Genomic DNA, 17,247 nt, shown 5'->3' with positions numbered 1-17,247 from the left:
TGCCTGTTGGAGACAGGCCCGGTGTGGGTGCGCGGGCCAGTTCCGTGGGTGTGCCTGGGGAGGGACGCTCCTGGGGCCGGCAGGAGCTCCCCTGTGCCCAGGCGTGTGAGGCCCCAGCCATTCCCCGGCGGAGGTTCTGCTTGGGCCTTCGGAGCTGCAGTCTCTTCACCTCGGCTGCTCTGAGGAGGGAGGAGACGTGCTGCTTGTGGCTGGAAATGTGATGGCAGTGGGGCTGCATCTCTGTGGCGAGGGCTCACTCGAGGCTGTGGCCTGCAACCCTGAAGCCCCTGCAGGCAGGACTGCTCCCTGCTATTCCTCTGGCACCACTGGGAAGGATTTGCCTTGAGGTGAGAATTAAGGACGCATCACTGGCCGGTTAGTGCACGTCTGGTCTTTAACCGTTAAAGGCCACCAGTTGAAGGCAGAGCTGACTCCAGGATGCAGGTGATAGAAAGAATCAGTAGGGTTGGGGGTGCAGGTGGGGCCGGGTGCAGGTAGAGGTGGGTGCAGGTAGGGCTGGGTGCAGGTGGGGCCGGGTGCAGGTAGGAGCTGAGTGTAGGTAGGGGGCGGGTGCAGGTAGGGGGCAGGTGCAGCTAGGGCCGGGTATGGGTAGGGGCAGGTGCAGGTGCAGGTAGGGCCTGGTGCGGGTAGAGTCAGGTGCAGGTAGGAGCTGAGTGCAGGTAGGGCCGGGTGCAAGTGGGGCCGGATGCAGGTGGGGCCATGTGCAGGTAGGGCCAGGTGCAGGTAGGAGCTGAGTGCAGGTAGGGGGCAGGTCCAGGTAGGGGGCGGGTGCTGGTAGTGCTGGGTGGAGGTAGGGCCAGGTGCAGGTAGGAGCTGAGTGCAGGTAGGGCTGGGTGCAGGTGGGGCCGGGTGCAGGTGGGGCCGGGTGCAGGTACTGAGTGCCTCACAGGAGAAGGGCTCTGGAGAAGCGCCAGGCTCCAGTCCCCTGGGGCTCCCCAGCATAATCAGACCGCGTCCAGGCATCGCTGTGCCCAGAATGTTAATGAACAACACACACAGGACACAAAGTCGCCCCAAACGCAGTAAGGGGAGGCTGGAGCCGGCGGGCACCTACAGCGCTCACGGCGCAGTGAAATGGGTGACGCGGAGCCGGGCCTGAGGCTTGGTGGGGGGAGGGCAGGGAGCGATGGGAGCAGACTGCGGGGTCCCTTCCTGCTGGGGGCCGCGGTGTCACGAGCAGTGTCCCCCTGCCTGCTCAGCGAACGCCGCGGCAAGGCACTCGCCGACGTCACGAAGGTTCAGCCGAGCACAGACAACACCGAGCACGGGAGCTCAAGGTCTAGAACGGAGACCGCCGCTCCCGGGTGGGAAGGACTCAAGATGCGGTCGGCGACGCGCCAGGCCCGAGGGGACAGGCTGGGATGTGCGGCCAGCCGGGCGGCAGTGGCCTCGCGATGAGCTGGGAGAAGTGGGGGCAGCTTGGCCCTGGACACCGGCTGGAGGAGCGCCCCCTGTTGTCCCGGGCACCCCTGGGAGCAGCAGGGAACGGCTGACCCCAGCTGACCCCGGCAGAGGGCGAGGAGGGAGAGGAGAGCCCCGCCTCGCTGCAGCGCGGCCGGTCACCTGAGCGTGTCCGCACATCCCGGCTGAACCCCAGGTCACCCTTAAAATAGCAAAGCACATGGAGCTATCGACTGGCGAGGGAAAAAGGGAGCAGGAAAGGAACATGCCGTGCAGGCTCCACTTCCCGAACGTGGAGACCCGGACCCCGCCGAGGCGCGTGGGCGCTCGCTGCAGTGGCCCCTTCCAGGGTTTGTGCCGAGACGCTGCCCTGCAGCCGCGCCGCCCTGCCCGGGTGTCGCGGCGAGACCATCTGTCCCTGCCCGCTCCGGACGCTGGTGAGGGGCGGCCCTGGGCTGCAGGGGGCCACGCTGTCGCCGCTGACCTCCGACGTGACCTTCAACGCAGAGCAGGGGTCGTCCAGGCCCTGAGGAGGCACCCGCCCGACTGGAGGAGGCGGACAGGGGGAATCTGGAAAGCAGACTTGAGAGCAAAAATGGCCCTCGGGACGCAGGTCAGCGCGCACCGGTGGAGGGCGGCTCCTCGGAAAAGGCCCACATCCGGCACGGGCGCCGCCCGGGCTCGTCCAGGCACCGGGAAGAGAGGCTGCGAGGGGAGGCCCAGACGGCGGAGCCGGCCCGCAGGCCCGAGACGCCGGCGTCCGCCCCTCAGTGGCTCACGACAAGGACCCGGAGGCCGCGGAGGGTGGAGAAGAGGCGGCCTGCAGGCGGGGCCGGGCGCGGGTAGGTGCACGGGCGGCAGCGGCACCAGCGGGCACAGCACGTCCGCGGACCCTTCCCAGACTCACATTCCTGGCCCGGAGCTGAGTGTCGGGGACCTCGGCAGAGCCGGCGCTCCCCGGGGGGAATCGTGTGAGAAATCAAGAGCAGGTAGAGTTCTGGAAAATCTCCAAATATTTGGAAACAAAATAATGCACTTCCGAATAACCCTTTGACTTCAAGGAAGACATCAAAAGCAGGGTCAGAAAATACTTGAAACTGAAGGAAAGGCACGGGGTGAGCCCGCGGCCGGCTGGGAGCCGCGACAGGGACCGGGCTGCTGTCCAGGTGGGAAGGCCGCGCCGCTGACGGCGCTCCAGGCTCGCACACCTGAGAGCGCCCTCTGTGATGGACAGCAGGGGGGCGCGGTGCCCGTGGCGTGGGGTGAGCCCGGTGTGAGGGGCTGCGGGGGGAGGCGCGGTGGGGGGGTGTCCAGAGTAAGGGAAGAGCGGAAGTTGGAAGGTTCGGGGTGCGGGGAAGGGGCCCGTGAACAGGCTGGCGCGCTTCCGTGTCCATTCAACACCCGCAAGTGCCTGCTGACCTGGGCAGGTGGGGGCAGGGCAGCAGCAAGGGCGTCGCAGAGGAAGGTGAGACGCTGGGTGTCGGGGCCTGCGTCCAGGCCGGGGCGGGGCTCCTGACCGTGCAGGTCACGGCGCAGGGACGGACACGGCGCAGGGATGGACACGCTCCTGCGGTCACCTCTGTCCCCGCCGCCCGCGACTTCGCAAGGAAGACTGACCGAAGGGCACGCCTGGGGTGGAGCAGCCCCGGGGTGGGGGGCGGGGAGAAGGAGAGACAGAGAAGGAGGAGAAGGGGGTCGGGGAGGCGCTGCTGCTGCTTTTCTCGTGCCGCCGGCCCTGTGACCTCGCTGCCCTGAATCACTCCTGCTTGTCTCCAGGTCCAGCCACGGTAGGGGCCTGGCCGTGAGTTTGGGGACACGGATCTGCAGCGATTCTGATGGAATTGTGTTGAGGAAACACACAGAAAAGTTTGCGGTGGCGGGCAGAGGCCGAGCAGACACGGGGCCCCGGGGCTCGACGGTGCCCCTGCGGGCGTCGGCTCCGGCCTCGGTGGACGTGTGGACGGTGGGGCCGGCCGTGCTGGCTGAGAGCCGACTACTGGTCGCCACACGGAGACGCGGGCGGACGAGTGACAGCCGCGAGGCGTGGCTCACACGGGCTCCTGGTGGCAGGGTCGGGGCGCCCCGCCGGGTGGGCATCGCCGCGCGCCCGCCACCACGTTCCCTGCTCCTTCTGGGAAGAGGGGGGGACTCCTCGCACCTTGACTGGGCCCAGGGCCTGGCGTCCTCTCGGCCGCGATGTCAGCCACGGGAAAGAGCGCAGTGGCTTAAAAACGGGCCACATTCTACTAAATCATCACGATGGTTCATTGCGTGATGATGATCTTCCAGGCGGCGGAGGAGCAGGTGGGGGATTCGGCCGAAACCTGGAATTGCTCTGGACAAGCAAAATCTTAGAAAATTCAAACTCCCCCACATCCCAAATCTGCATCTTCCTATGAAAACGCGAGACATTCCTTTGCAGGTCAACACGTGCGCTGACCGTCAAGTAGTTTTCAGAAACTGCGCGCGTGACCTCTGCGAAGGAGGGAGCAGTTGAAGGAACGGCTCAGGAAGGAGCCAGCCCCCGAGGACTTGCCGATGAAGGGGTACCCCAGTAGGAGCCCACAGGCCGGGCAAGACCCACAGCCTGCCCCCTGCAGGCCAGAGGGCTGCTCTGCCGTGGTCAGTCCCCACCATTTCCCCTCCGGCCTGAGCAACCTCCGCAGGGTGGACGCCAGGAGCTCCTGCTGCCCTCTGCCCCGGACCCACTGCCTGGCGCCGTCTGCGGGAGACTCTCTCCGCCCGGGTCTGCCTGCTTGGAGGGCACCTAGTTCTGTGACAACAGCGGTCAGCAGGCCGCCGGCCGCTGGGCAGCTCGCCCGGGAGGCTCCTCCCTCCTCCCCGCTCGGGCGCGGCCGGGAGTGCCCTGTGAGCTGCGGCGACAGCGAGTGTGGCCCTGGCCGGGCAGGCAGGGCAGCCAGGACACCTTCCGCCCGCCCTCTCTGATGTGGCTGCGCTGCGCACCCGGCCTCCGTCAGCACCACACAGCGGCGATTGTGCCCTGCAATTAGCGCGGCTCCACCCGCCCGTAAAACTTTACGCGCCGGCCTCGCTGGGCCCACGCCGGACGGTGGCGGCCTGTGGCGCTGGGCCTGCCGCCGGGCCCGCGGCTGCTCCAGGCCTGCGGGGCGGGGAGGGCGCGCCGGGCGGCTCTCAGAGGCCCTCCCCGGCGATGACAGCCCCATTAATAACACGGGTCATTAAAATTTATAAAAAGCTATTCCTAATCTCGGGCGTAAGCGCCGTGCGCGGGCAGAGCTAGAAATTTATAACCTTTTTATTGTCACCAGAGGACCTTCCCGCCGCCCGCCCGCCACTGTCTGCCCCGCCATAAATCACGCCAGGACCCCGCCGCCGCCACCGGTTGCATCCTCGGAATTAAACACTGACCGTGGGAGCCGCGGCCACGCCGGTGCTGGCCAGCCTGGCCCGGGGCGCGGCCCACGGCAGGGACAGGCCCAGTCCCCCTGGAAGCCGGTGCCAGCGCTCGACGGCGCCGCTCCGAGAGGAGGAAGCGGGAGCCGGGCGAGGGGCATCGGGCCTCCCTGCAGCGCCTCCCCCGAGTCAGGACATGCCCCAGTCCCTGGACGTTCTCACGCAGCTTTCGGCTTTTATTTGAATTATCGGCTATTTTTAAATGTTTTGTACCAGTTTGTTGCAATAAGTCACGCTCCTTACACAGTGGGTTTGAAAGCATCCCGCTGCTTCCCCCACCCTCCTTCCGGGCCCCCACCCCACCTCCCTCCCGGACCCCCCACCCCACCCTCCTTCCTGGACGCCCCTCTCCTGGCCCGCGTGGACGGGGCGGGCCTCTCTGTCACATCAGAGCTGCCTCCCGCCCCTGCGCAGGGAACCCGCTTCCTAAAAGGCGGATGTGGTGTTTGTTCCACCTGCCCACGCCTTTCCGCAGAGAACGCCTTCGAGGCACCGTCCAGCCCCGGGCACGGAGGGGTCCAATGAGCTCAAATGCCTGCGCACGTCACCGCGCTGGGCTGGGCACGCAGTCCTGATGAGGGGGGTCCACCCAGCCCGCCCCCCGCTCGCTCTGCCCTCCCAGGGCCATTCTTGATCATTTCTCCGCCTCCCAGGATGCATTAAATCGCCTTTCTCCCCGGAGTTCTGACACCGGAGGGCACAGGGCGGGCGCGAGGGTTGGCCCTTCCTTGCGGCAGGTGGGCAACGGATCCGACTCGCTGCCCTTCTCTGCTGGGCTCACCCCAGTGGCGTGGCTCTCGCCGCCTCCTGCCTCCCCGTCTCTGTGTCTTCCCGTCTAACGTGGAGAGTGCCCCGAGGTGTTTTCCCTGCCCTTGTCAGCCCCACATGCGTGTGCGGGGTGCGTATGTTAGAGACAAAAGCGTCGCTGCAGATTACATGTAACGCACATGTGAACATGAACATGTAACGCACGTGTGAACATGCTCCTGCGCGGCAGCTTCTCAGGAGGCCCCTTGCTTCCTCCCTGTTTATTTTCACGGCATCTGGCTCTCCCTGGCGGGGCGTCTTCTTGGGGGCGTCTGCTCCCGCCCGTGGCTGTCTGCGTCGGGGCCTTTCATCCCTGGGTGCTGGCCCCGGCCCTTGAGCGCCCGCACCTGCTGCCCCCCGTTCTCATCTGCAGAGGGGCCCAGACCTTCCCGGGCCTGGACACGGGGGCCACATGGACGGGACGGGGCGGGCGGGCACCGTCCCCAAGCTCTCCAGGCGCCTTTCTCCGATTCCAGCCTGTTTCGTGCAGCAGGATCGGCAGCAGGAAGGGAATCTGGGGGGGCTGGCGGAGTGGGCCCACAGATCTCTCTGGTTTGGGAGGAAACTTCCACGGACCCCCTCCTGGAGATGGCGCTGGCCTCCCGCGCCGAGGGCGCTGGGACCGCGGCCTACCCAGTGGCCCTCCCCGTGGCTGCAGGAGTCCGGCCTGTGCAGCCGCAGGGGGCCGGTGGCCCCGCCCAGCAGCGCCCTCTCCAGGGTGTGCCTTGAGCACGCGTGAGCCACTGCGCGGGGGGTGAGATCAAAGTCGTGCTTTGAGAGAAGGAAGAAAAGAAGGCTCGCAGGGCCACTACGTTAGGCCCCAGTCCTCGCACCGTCCCCTGAGACCCGGCGTCCTGGAGGCGTCGAGGTTTCTCATCAGTCACTTTAGGGCTGAGCTTGCAGATCTTCCCTGGCCAAGCCCTTTGGGGAAACGCAGAAGTGCCCTCGCCTCTGAACTGCACGACCCCCTGGACCTGTTCCTTCTGGGCAGTTTCTTTCTGGACCCCGGGGGCAGTGAGCCTCCCCGCCCCACAGGGAGCGCGGGCCCCGCCCAGAGCCTTGCCAGGTGTTGGCCGGCACTGGCAGTGGCTGAGCACCACGTTGCGTGAGGAGGCTGACGGCCGAGCAGGACCGGCGCACCCGCTGCACCGAGGCTTGCTCTGCAGACGGGGTGGCCTCTACCCGCGTCCTCGCGCAGGGAGGAGGGTGCACTCGCGGGGGAGGACGCGTCCGTGTTAAATGGCGTCGAGTACTTGGGTCAAGCGCCACGTTAGCTGGCTGCGCGCATCCCAATGCGGCCAGCACGGTGGCCCAGCCCCTCCCTGCCCAGTGGCCCTGGACGCATTTCGTGCGTGAGAGGAAGCAGGAAGGGCTGTGCAGGCCGCATCCGTGGTGATGCTGAACTGGAGACTCAGCCACCTGCCGAACAGGCGCCGTCGGGGGAGGGCAGACGGGGAGACGGGACCTCCTAAAGCAGGCCTGGCTCTGTGCAGACCACGGCTGGCCGCATGGGGCGTGTTTCCCGACGACCAGGACCGCACCCGTCGGGCTCACGTGAAGAAACTTCTACCCCTGCTGCTTGAAAAGTCCATCCGCCCACCGGAGAAGCACCTGTCCTCGGCCGCATCTCCTGCAGGGCCTGGAGTAGGTCACGCCGCCTCGTTGTTCATTTTTGCTCGTTCATTTCTCACCAGCAGAATTCTGAGAATGCCAGGGGCAGACGCCCACGTGCCCTTCTGTGCCCATCCCCAGAGTAAGGTCTTTAAAGACCGGGACCCTGGGGATTCCTTTTCTACATTAAAAGCAACAACGTCACCCTGGCCCGAGGAGCCTGCGGGGAGACTTTCGCGTGCCCCGTTTCACACTCACAAGCCAACTTCCTCGAGGTCACCCCAAGGCCTGAAAGGTTGGGGGATGCCTGAGTTTGTCTCCTTCCAGCTTCAGAGGTGTCTGGGAGCGGGTGGCCCCCAGGCCCCGGTGCAGGCCCGACCTGCAGACGGACCCGACCCTCAGGGCATTCAGAGGCAGACTCTCCCCTCTGCTGCCCCCACCCCAAGGGGCCCCTGTCTCTCTCTCTCTCTCTCTCTGGGGGTGAAGAAGCGAAGCCCTTTGCGCGCGGAGAAGACCTCGGCACAGAGAACACAGCAGGTCTGGGAACAGGGCCCCCAGGGCTGCGGGGTGCGCGCGGCTGGGTCCCCCCAGTGCAGTTGAGCCAGGAGCCGGTCTCCTGCCACCCCAGCTCGGGCGCCCGGATCTCTGGGCGCACAGTCCACGGGCAGATGGCGCCGCGGCCGGGCGGAGCGTGGGAAGCGAGCGGGCGGGAAGCCGCCGCGGTGCGCGCAGGGTCACCCCGAATCCGCACCCATCGCGGGGCCTCTCCGGCTCTGTCTGCGTGCGGTTGGGAAATTCGGTCGTCCCAGAGATGGTTCCGTGCGCTGAAAGGGCGGCATGAAAGAAACGCTCTGTGCGCCCCTCGGCGCTGGAGGGGCTCGGCCATCTGCCCTCCCCGGCGACAACCTGCTGTTTATTCAAATGAAGCTCCTGAGCACAAAGGTGGCTTCAGTGGCCGGTGCAGTTGTCTCCCCAGCAGGAGACCCCACTTTCTTTCAGCCTCCAAACCCTCCGTGGGGGCCCGGGAGTGGATGTTCAGCGCACAAAGGGACTCTGTGGCCTAATGTATGCGCCTTTCCTGGGGCACCCTAACGCGGCCGAAGGGGAATTTACACAAACCTTATAGGAATTAAAAAGAGACATTTATTTCATTCAGGGACGGCAGTGACTTCCAGTCCCTGGGCCGCTCCGAGGCTGGGCTTTGAAAGGGCCTTTCATTGTGCAGGAAGAAAGCGCGGGTCCGGGCCGGGGGCCCCGGGGGACGGCCCGCGCCTGGCAACGAGTGGCCACGCTGCCTCCTGCCGCGCGGTGCCCCGGCCGCCCTGGGCGAGGGGCTCGGCACACCGCACCCTCCGGCCGGCGGCTGCCCCGTAATGAGGCTTTGTGGGCACCCTCTGCTCTGTGTTCCCCTCGGCGCCTGGTCCAGCTCGGTTCAAAGTGGGAGCAAGTGACGGGGCACCGCCACCTCGTTACAGCCGCGCCAGGCCACCTGCACCGCCCCGGGGGGGCTGCCTCCGGGCTGGCCCCCGCGGTCCTGGCCTGCCCCTGCCGAAGGGCCTCGTGTCCAGGGAACAGCCCTTTTCCCCTGGAAGGGGCATTTCCAAGGGGACAGGAGGGGGGATTTTTAAAACAATGAAAATAAAAGCCGCCCCATCAGTCCCCAAGATCGGCTTCTAAAGAGCGGTGGAGAGATGCAGACAAAGGGGTGACCGAGAAGGGACGCGGGCAGCTCTCTGCTCTAAGGATGGCCCCGTGCCAGGCCTGCTGCAGGCCCAGCCTCCTGCTGGCCCCAGCCCAGGCGGACGTCCCCACCCCACATGCTCCTCTGGGGGGCTACGGGGCCCGGTGTCTTCAATGATGCTTGTCAGATGCAAGGAAACGAGGACACCAGCCGGACTTTCCCCTCGGTTCCTTGGGGCCATGCCGTCCTGTGCGCTCGTTACTGTCCCCACAGGGACGGGTGACCACGCCCCGGCTCCCACAGCCCTGCAGCTTCTGTGGAGCAGTGCACACTGGTTGGCCCCCAGGGGTGCAGGCTTCTACCTTCCCCAAGTTGTTGGCTTTAGGCGAACCGGGGCGTGGGGGCAGGGTGGGGGGCAGAGGACAGGAGGGTTCCTGTGAAGCTGGGCGGCCTCAGGCGGGCTTCTGGGGGCACACAGGACAGGGCCGACCTGGCCCCCACCCTGCACAGAAGGGCCACCGGCTGCCCAGGGCGAGCAAGGCGGACAGCAGCCGCCACCCATCTCCTGCCCCAGCCCGCCTGTGCGCAGGGCTGGGCGGGCCGGTGACCGCCTTCCTGGCCCCCAGGGCCTCCTCACACAGTGCCATCCGGCCTGCCCACTGGGCCCCTCTCCTCTCGCGGGGTGCATGGCCTCCATAAGCAGAGGCATTGTGCTTTCCCAGCAGCCTGCTGGACAGGGGGGACACGCCTTCGGCAGGACAGGGTTTCCAGCTGTCTGGCCCCACCTGCTAGCAAGCCCTGCAGACCCCACCCTGGGGTCATGGCACCCCCTGCCTTTCTCCAGATCCCAAGTCCCTCCTGGGCGATATGAGAGCGGAATCGTGGCCCCATCCCTGGTGGTGACCGGCAGGGTCATCGGAGGCCTTGGCTGGGTGGAGAGTAAGGCCCTCCCTTGGCATGCTTGCTGGAGAGGACACCCAGGAGAGAAGCGGGGGGCGAGTGATCGATGGCACCGGTAAGCGCCCCTCGCAGTCAGCGCCTGCCCCTGGGTACGAGCCGGCATGTGCGTGTCTGTGTGTGCATGTGCGCACATGTGTGCATGTGTGCGTACACTACGTGTATGTGCACCAACTGTGCATATGTATGTGTGTGCCTGTGTGCACAGAGTGTGTGTGCATGTGTGCACTGTGGGCATGCATGTGTGCGCACAGTGTGCATGTGCGCACTGAGTGTGTGGTGTGTGCGCATGTATGTGCGTGTGTGCGCCGAGTGTGTGCGCAAGTGTGTGTGTGTGTGTGCGGTGAGTGTGTGCGTGTGTGCGCAAGTGCGTGCGTGTGTGCACTGATGAGCCTACAGCACTGTGGGCGGCTCACTTCATCCTCCCCGAGCCCCGAGCGGGAGCCTCTCCCTGCTGGAGGGACTAGAGACTTCAGGGTTTTTTTCAGTTCCCTAATTTTGTGAAATAAATCTTTGGAGGGAAAATAGTCAAAGGGAAAAATAACACTGGAAATGGAAGTTTTGATCACCTTTCCGAAGGACGCCCCAGAGGCCCCCGCGCCGCCGCGGGACGATGGACGCGTGACCCTTCGTTAACGCGAGGAGCCCAGCGCAACGACTCAGTGTCTGCCGTTCATCTCCTGAACATCCACTCCCAAGGCGGTGTCCAAAACGTTGACTGTGTCACGAACACCCCCCACGACTGGGGCGCCCCAGCACCTTGCGCAGCACCCCGCCTTCCTGCGGGGGCGGGGGCGCCCCTCTCTCCTGGTCTGGAGCCGGCCCTGCACCAGGCCCCCGGGGGCGGGCGGCACGCAGCCAGCCCCTCCCTGTGCTCCCGCCAGCTCAGTTCCCAGGACAGGGTGGACCTGGTTTGCTCTCGGCGCGGGAGCGAGCACCTGCCGGCGCCCGTCACTCGGCGAGGCCACGCCGCGCTCCTGTGTCTCGGCAGCCCCGAGGCCTGTGCCCGGCACCTCCCTCCCCCTGCGCCCCGCGGGGTCACCTGGCCCAGGAGCAGGCCGAGGGCCTGGCCACTGCACGGGAATTTGGAGCCTCACCTCCATCCCGAGCGCCAGAACCCCGCGGGCCCCTCTTTAAATGTCATCGCGAGGATCATCTTCGAAGTCAGCCCTTGAGGATTTGCAAAGGGAAGCAGAGCCCTTCATTTCAATTCACGCTTTAAGTCAGACCTTATGTTCTGCTCAATTATATCTTAAGGACTTATTTGCCGAAAGTATTTCGAGCCCAAGGGCTTTCTCCTCTTGGATAGAGAGGATTTGATGTCTGTAGTCCTTAATAAAGTGGGTAGCAATTATTAATATAGTAATACTTTATTAGTTTAACTGAAACCAGAGATATAAATGTTTCAAGATTTAGACTTATAACATTAAAGCCAAATTAAAATAAGTCCAAGAAAAAGTCTGTGAACTTAATTTAGTTGAATTCTACAACGTAAAGGCGGCCTCGTGGTTATTGTTACTCCCGGTGGTTACAAATAAAAGAGCAGCGCTAAAATTTGGATTTCTGGAATTATTACTCTTTCATTAGGCTTTCAAAATGCCAAAGCCAGCAAAAATGGTTTTGAGGACAAAATAGAGCCTTGTGCCAGGATTATGTGCTCCTCCGGCGCGGCCGCCAAGCCGCGCTCCCCAGTGGATGACCAGGAACCATAATTGAAGGATTTCAAATTACAGTGAAAGGAAATTGCAGCCCCCGCCTCCGGCCGGCAATTAGCAGGCCCTATAAATTCTACTTGGAAGCGAAGGGCCGAGTCTTTGGGAAGCGCGAGGGCTCTCGGCCACGTGGTCACGGAGTCCAGCAGCCGTGAGCCCCGCGGCTCCGCTGCCCGGCGACTGTCCCGCGGGAGAGCTGTGTCCACCCGCGGACGGCCCGCTCCCCGGCGGGCCCACATGGACGGCAGACCGCGGGAATCCCTGCAAAAGGAACACAGGCGGGAATCAGCCCCGAAGGAAATGTGCCCTCCAGCCCCTCCAGGAGGGGAGCTGCGGCCACTGCAGGCTGGTCACTCACTGCGGGCGTCTGGAGGTGAAGAAAGTGCCTGGATCTCCCTCCGGGTGGCCACTGGTGCTGCTCCGGGTGGCTCGGGAGGTCTGCAGAGCCCACTGGGGGCACCTTCACGTGGGCCTTTCTGGGCCTCAGGTGAGAGGGAGGGCACTGCCGGGCGGGTCCCGACTACAGCGCAGCGTCCCCCCGGGCTCACCCGCGGCCCACGCGTGAACGCCCGTGGGTGTCAGGCCAGGCACCGAGGGCGGCGGTGTGGCTACAGCCTGCAGGAGTCTTAGTGCAGACCGAGCTCGCTTGCCAGGCGTGTGGCTTGTGGGTGGATTTGACTTGTCAGCGTGGCTGCTTACGTTAAAAGGTATCCTCAGTGTGGGTGTGCGTGTGCGAGTGCACTGTGTGTGTTGAGTGCATGTGTGTGCAGTGTGTGTGTTGTGTGCGTGTGCGCGCACTGTCTGTGAGTGCACACGTGTGAGAGTGTGCACTGCATGTGAGTGTGTGCATGTTGCATGTGGGTGCAATGTGAGTGCTTGTGTGTGGTTGTGCACGGAGTGTGTGTGTGTGCTTGCACGGGGTGTGTGCGTCAGTGCGTGCCCAGGGACCCCACGCTCTGGCTTAGCACAGTGAGGAGTGTTCACGTGTCGGCGGGGCCTCGGTGTCCCTGGCCTGACAAGGGGGTTGGGTGGGAGGGGACTCAGGGCCTGTAGCCACCTCATCCGCCCGTCCCCCCTTGAGGGGACCTCTCCTCCCGGGCACCCACACAGCACCTGGTGCCACCACCCTGCCCAGGGGGGCCCGGGCGTGCTCCGGGGTGTTGAGGGCGGCCGGTGGGGTGGGCACAGACCCTCAGATGCTGGTTGGTCCAGGATGTTCCCAAACCAGCTGCAGGATGGCGGAGTGGACAGCAGGGCTGGCGTTTGGACCCCTTGCTCATGCGTGGGTGTCTCCGTCGTGGGGCGAATCGCCCCTTCTCTCCCGGCTGCTGTCTGTGGGGACCTTCGAGAAAGCTTCTCCCTGCGCCGGTGCGCACCGGGGGCACTTGGCCCTGTCTTTCCAGCAAACACGCTGCCTGGAAGTTAGGGCGAAGCCGTCTCAAAACAGACAGACTCGCCCCCTGAGAACTCTGGACGCCCTGGGCGCCCTCGCCAGAGCCCACCCTGTGCGGCGGCCGCTGGCTCCGCTGACAGTGGCCACTTCTGCCTCAGGACCGAGAGCCTTGGCCCAGAAAGGTTTACGGTGGACTTCCCAGCGGGTGGACGGGCGCCCTGGCACCCCCTCTTCCAGACACACCCGCAAAGCGGAGGTGCCTTCAGAACAAGCGTTGGTGGAAAACCACCCGCCGGGAGCACCGCGTGCTGCTCGGGGAAGACGAAGAGGCGAAGAGCTGTGGCGGCCTCGTGTCCGGCTGAATGAAAGGGACAGCGGGGCAGCCTGCAACACGGGGCCCCGGAGGAGAGAGCAGCCGGGCAGCGGGCAGCGGGCAGGCTGAGCTGGCTGCAGCCCATGGTCCTGCCTCGCCAGCGGCCTGGAAACAGCGGCCTGGGCGCCGCAGAGCCAACCCCGCGCTCCCGCCCGCCGACCGCACGGGCAACATTTTGCGCCTTGTCAGGACGGCAGACGCGGCCGTTAGCCTCACGGTGCGGCCGGCGAGGGACACGCTGGCCGTCAGGGTTCAGGCAGACGAGGCCGTCAGGGAAGTGCTGCGGTCGTTGTCCCGAATTTTGAAGTAGTTTCGTTTCCCTTAAGTTAAGGGGAGGAATTTCACCCCGGAATCGGTGGCCCTGAGGGGGGCTGCGCGTGTCAGGTAACTGGACACTCGCTGACGCCACAATGGGGGCCTCTGCTCTGCCCTCTCTCAGGTGCCCACGCGGGGCGAGGGCTGGGGAGCGGGAGCCCGCTGTGGGAGCGGGGGGGGGGCGGAGTGCCCCCAACATTTCTTTTGTTAGAGCTGCCCCTGCTGGGGAGGTCCCTGCTGGATCTTCAACAGCCCCGTCAGCACCCCTGGTCCCCAGAGCTCCTCACGCCCCGCCCCCCGCCGCTCCCCGCATGGAAGCGGTCAGCCCAGGGTCAGCCCAAGGTCAGCCCAAGCCCTTGGGGTCTCCTCTCTGCAGCCCAGGCTGGAGGGTGGCGCAGGGAGGAGGCCGGGGCTCCCTGCCGGGGCTGTGCATGCGGCAGGACAGCCGCCTGGGGGACTCTGCACCCACCGGCCTGGCGGTAGGGCCGCAACGTGGACTCGGCGTCTCCACACCCCGGGGAGAGGAGACTGGCCGCCCCGAGTGTGGACAGTGGGGTTCACTTCTAATGGATGCAATGCCCAGAGGTGGTGGGGCATCTCTGCTGGGCTTGAGAGGTCAAAGACCCTGCCCCCCTCTCCTCCCGCACCCTCCCCTGGGGAGGCCCCGCTGTCATGGTGTAACAGGTGACTGTCTCCTAACACTACACCCCGAGATCTGCGCCACCATAGACATGGTGGAATAAAAATTAAAAGGGGGGATTGTAACAGGGGGGTCCCCAGGAAAGGGGGAGGTTCCAGGTTCCCTGCCCCCCCCAAGGGAGGGTGGAGCTGAGCAGGGGGAGAAGAAGCTGCAGAGGAGACTGAGGAAGGAAGAAGCAGGGTGGAGCCAGAAGGAGCCCTGGAGGAGGCACGTGGAGCTGAGAGACACGTGAAGAAGCTGCGCTTGCCTTGTGGGCGTGGACGGGTGACACAGATGCGGGTGAGAGACCCGTGGGGAGGGGACCATGGCGGCTTTTGTCTTGATTTTGATTTTGCTCTTTCCCCCCCAGACTCGTCTGGTGGTTTCTGACCCTTTTCTGTGGGTCCCCACTGGAAGGTGCTTTGGACTGTGGCAGCTCTGGGGCCTTGCTCTGGGCCGATCCCATTTGGATGGACTTTTACCCACGAGGGGACGGGGAACTTTGGGTGCTGGATTTAGAAACTATATCCTTTGCCTTTCCTGTGTTGTTTCCTAGTTGTATTAAAGTTTCTTCCCATTAAAGTCTCGTATGTTTTGTGTGGATGCGGCGGATGGCAGAACCCATTTAGAATAGGCAGGTTTGCGGGGCTTGGGCTGCCCCTCTCCCTGCCCTGTAACAATAGCAGCATCCAGGGGTTCGAGTGCCCCTGAGCCAGTGGACCTGAGGCCTGGGCCGGGTCCCGGGGACCTGCAGAAAGGCCCCCCCTTGGCAGGCGTCCGAGAGCATCATGGAAACCTGGGCAGGACCTCGGTCGGTTCACGTAGCTGAGTGTCCCCCAGTTGCTGGGGAGTCGCCCTTGCTCGGACGCAGGTTTCGGGGGGTTGTTCTGCAGCACAGCTGGCCGAAAGGACAACATGGACAAGCCGTGTCCTGTCCACACTGCGCTCTGCGGACAGCCCCACCCAGTGTTCCGGGCCGTGATCCTGCTGAGACCCGGAGCTCCCAGCCTCGCCCATCAACACGGTGGGGTCACAACTCCTGACCTGAAAAGGACACCGTGTCGCCTCCTCCCCTGAGCAGACGCCCGTCCTCCCGGACTCGGAGTCCGAGCCCAGCCTCGCCGTGTGGGACAGGAGCCCCCGCCCCAGGCCTGGCCAGCCCCGCGCCTGTGGCACCCCAGGAAGCACCGCACAGACTGCTCTCGCTCTCGTGGACACAGACGAAGGGCAGCTGGGAAGGGCCACATCAAAGCCTGTGCCCAGGGGTCAGCAGACCGCCCTGCACCCCCAGGCCAGTCAGGAGGAGCCTGGACGCTCGCTGCAGGCCTGTGACTGCGCCCCTCACGCAGCGCCCAGAGGCCTGTTTGTCTCAGCTGGTTCAAAGGCCGCGCAAGACGCTCCCTCTCCAGCTCCTCTTTCCTCCCAGGGAAGAAAAAGGCCTGGGAGTTAAATGGATTAATCACCTCAGCACGCGGAGCAGGAGAGGAGGCAGCCAGTCTTTGCCTCCTGAGCTGCTGAGAGGAAGCTTTTCAGATGCACATTTCGCTTTAATGACTTAATCACCTAATTAGCGGCTTGCTCAGGCGCCTGCAGAAGGAGCTGGGCTGGGCGCCCCTACCTTGAAGTGATTAAGGGGGGATTCCAGGGAGAGGAGCCCCTGGACCTTCAGATTCTGGAGATAAAACGCTGGAAAGAAAACCCAAAATAAACCCATTCAGCAGGAATGTGAGGTGACTTTTATTTTAAATCCTCTCTTTGAAACCTGAGGCTGAGGGGCAGGGGCGGGAGCAGCCCAGGCCCCAGGCCCCTCCAGGGCTGGCCTGGCGCTTCCCAGGGCTGGCTTTATTTTCAGGGCCGCAGAATGGCTCGCCCTCTGCCCCTGCTGCCCTGCAGCCTCTCCCCTGGGAGGGCCGTGGGAGGGACATTGTGGAGACAAGCCTGCTGGAGACGGTTACGACTGGAGACCTAAGAGTCAGGGCCGCCGACCACCCCGCGCCAGCTGTCCAGCCCTGACCTGCAGAGGGCGGCCCCGGGAGCTGGGCGCAGAGCCCGGAGGTGGCCGAGGGCCGCCTGGGGGCCGGGAACGGGGAGGGGGCGGGCGTGGCTGCGCCCGTGGAAGTGGACGTGAGCGAGGCTGGGTGTGGACTGACGACCGGACATCTGTCCCTGCCCACGTCACCACCCACGCAGCTCGTGTCCACCACGGAAGCCACCGTCTCGTTTAATATTGTAAACCAATGTTGCTTCAATAGAAAAAATTGTAACAAAACGTAATCACCTTTACCACAAATGATGAGCTCCCCGTAAACACGGCAGGAGGAGGTCACAGCAGGTGGGTGCAGGGCACCTGAGAGCCCACCCCAGAAGGGCAGGCACGTGCCTCCACGCCCTGTCCGGCCGTGCTCCCTGGGCCTGTCCGAGCAGGGCAGGTGGCTTCTGAGTCCCGCCCTCCCGGGCGCCTGGGGAGCCGGGCCTGAGAGGGAGTGGGGCGCCCACGGGGACTAGGGCACTCTGTGCGACAGCCTTTCCCCTCGGGGCTGCGTGGACGGGGGTCCAGCAAAGAGCCAGCAGGGCAGGCAGACACACTGGCATCTCACGGGGCCTGCTGCAGGGGGGAGGCCATCACCTCCAAGTCCCAGCTCATCCGAGAGGCCCGGAGCAGCACGGAGGGGTCCCTGGGGCCGGTGCCCCCGCCCATACCCCTCCGCAGCCCTGAGGAGTGGGCCCCTGCGTGTCCCAGCTCAGAACCACCCTGCGCTGCAGACATCAGAGAGGCACTGGACAGGCCTCCATCTGGGAGAGGCTGGCGGGTCCCCGGAGAAGGACATTAGCAGAGGAGACACACCCGCCAGGGCCCGAGGC

The sequence above is a fragment of the Talpa europaea genome (assembly GCF_964194135.1).
Source record: "Talpa europaea genome assembly, chromosome: 5".
NCBI lineage: Eukaryota > Metazoa > Chordata > Mammalia > Eulipotyphla > Talpidae > Talpa > Talpa europaea.
This window is presented reverse-complemented; position numbering follows the sequence as displayed.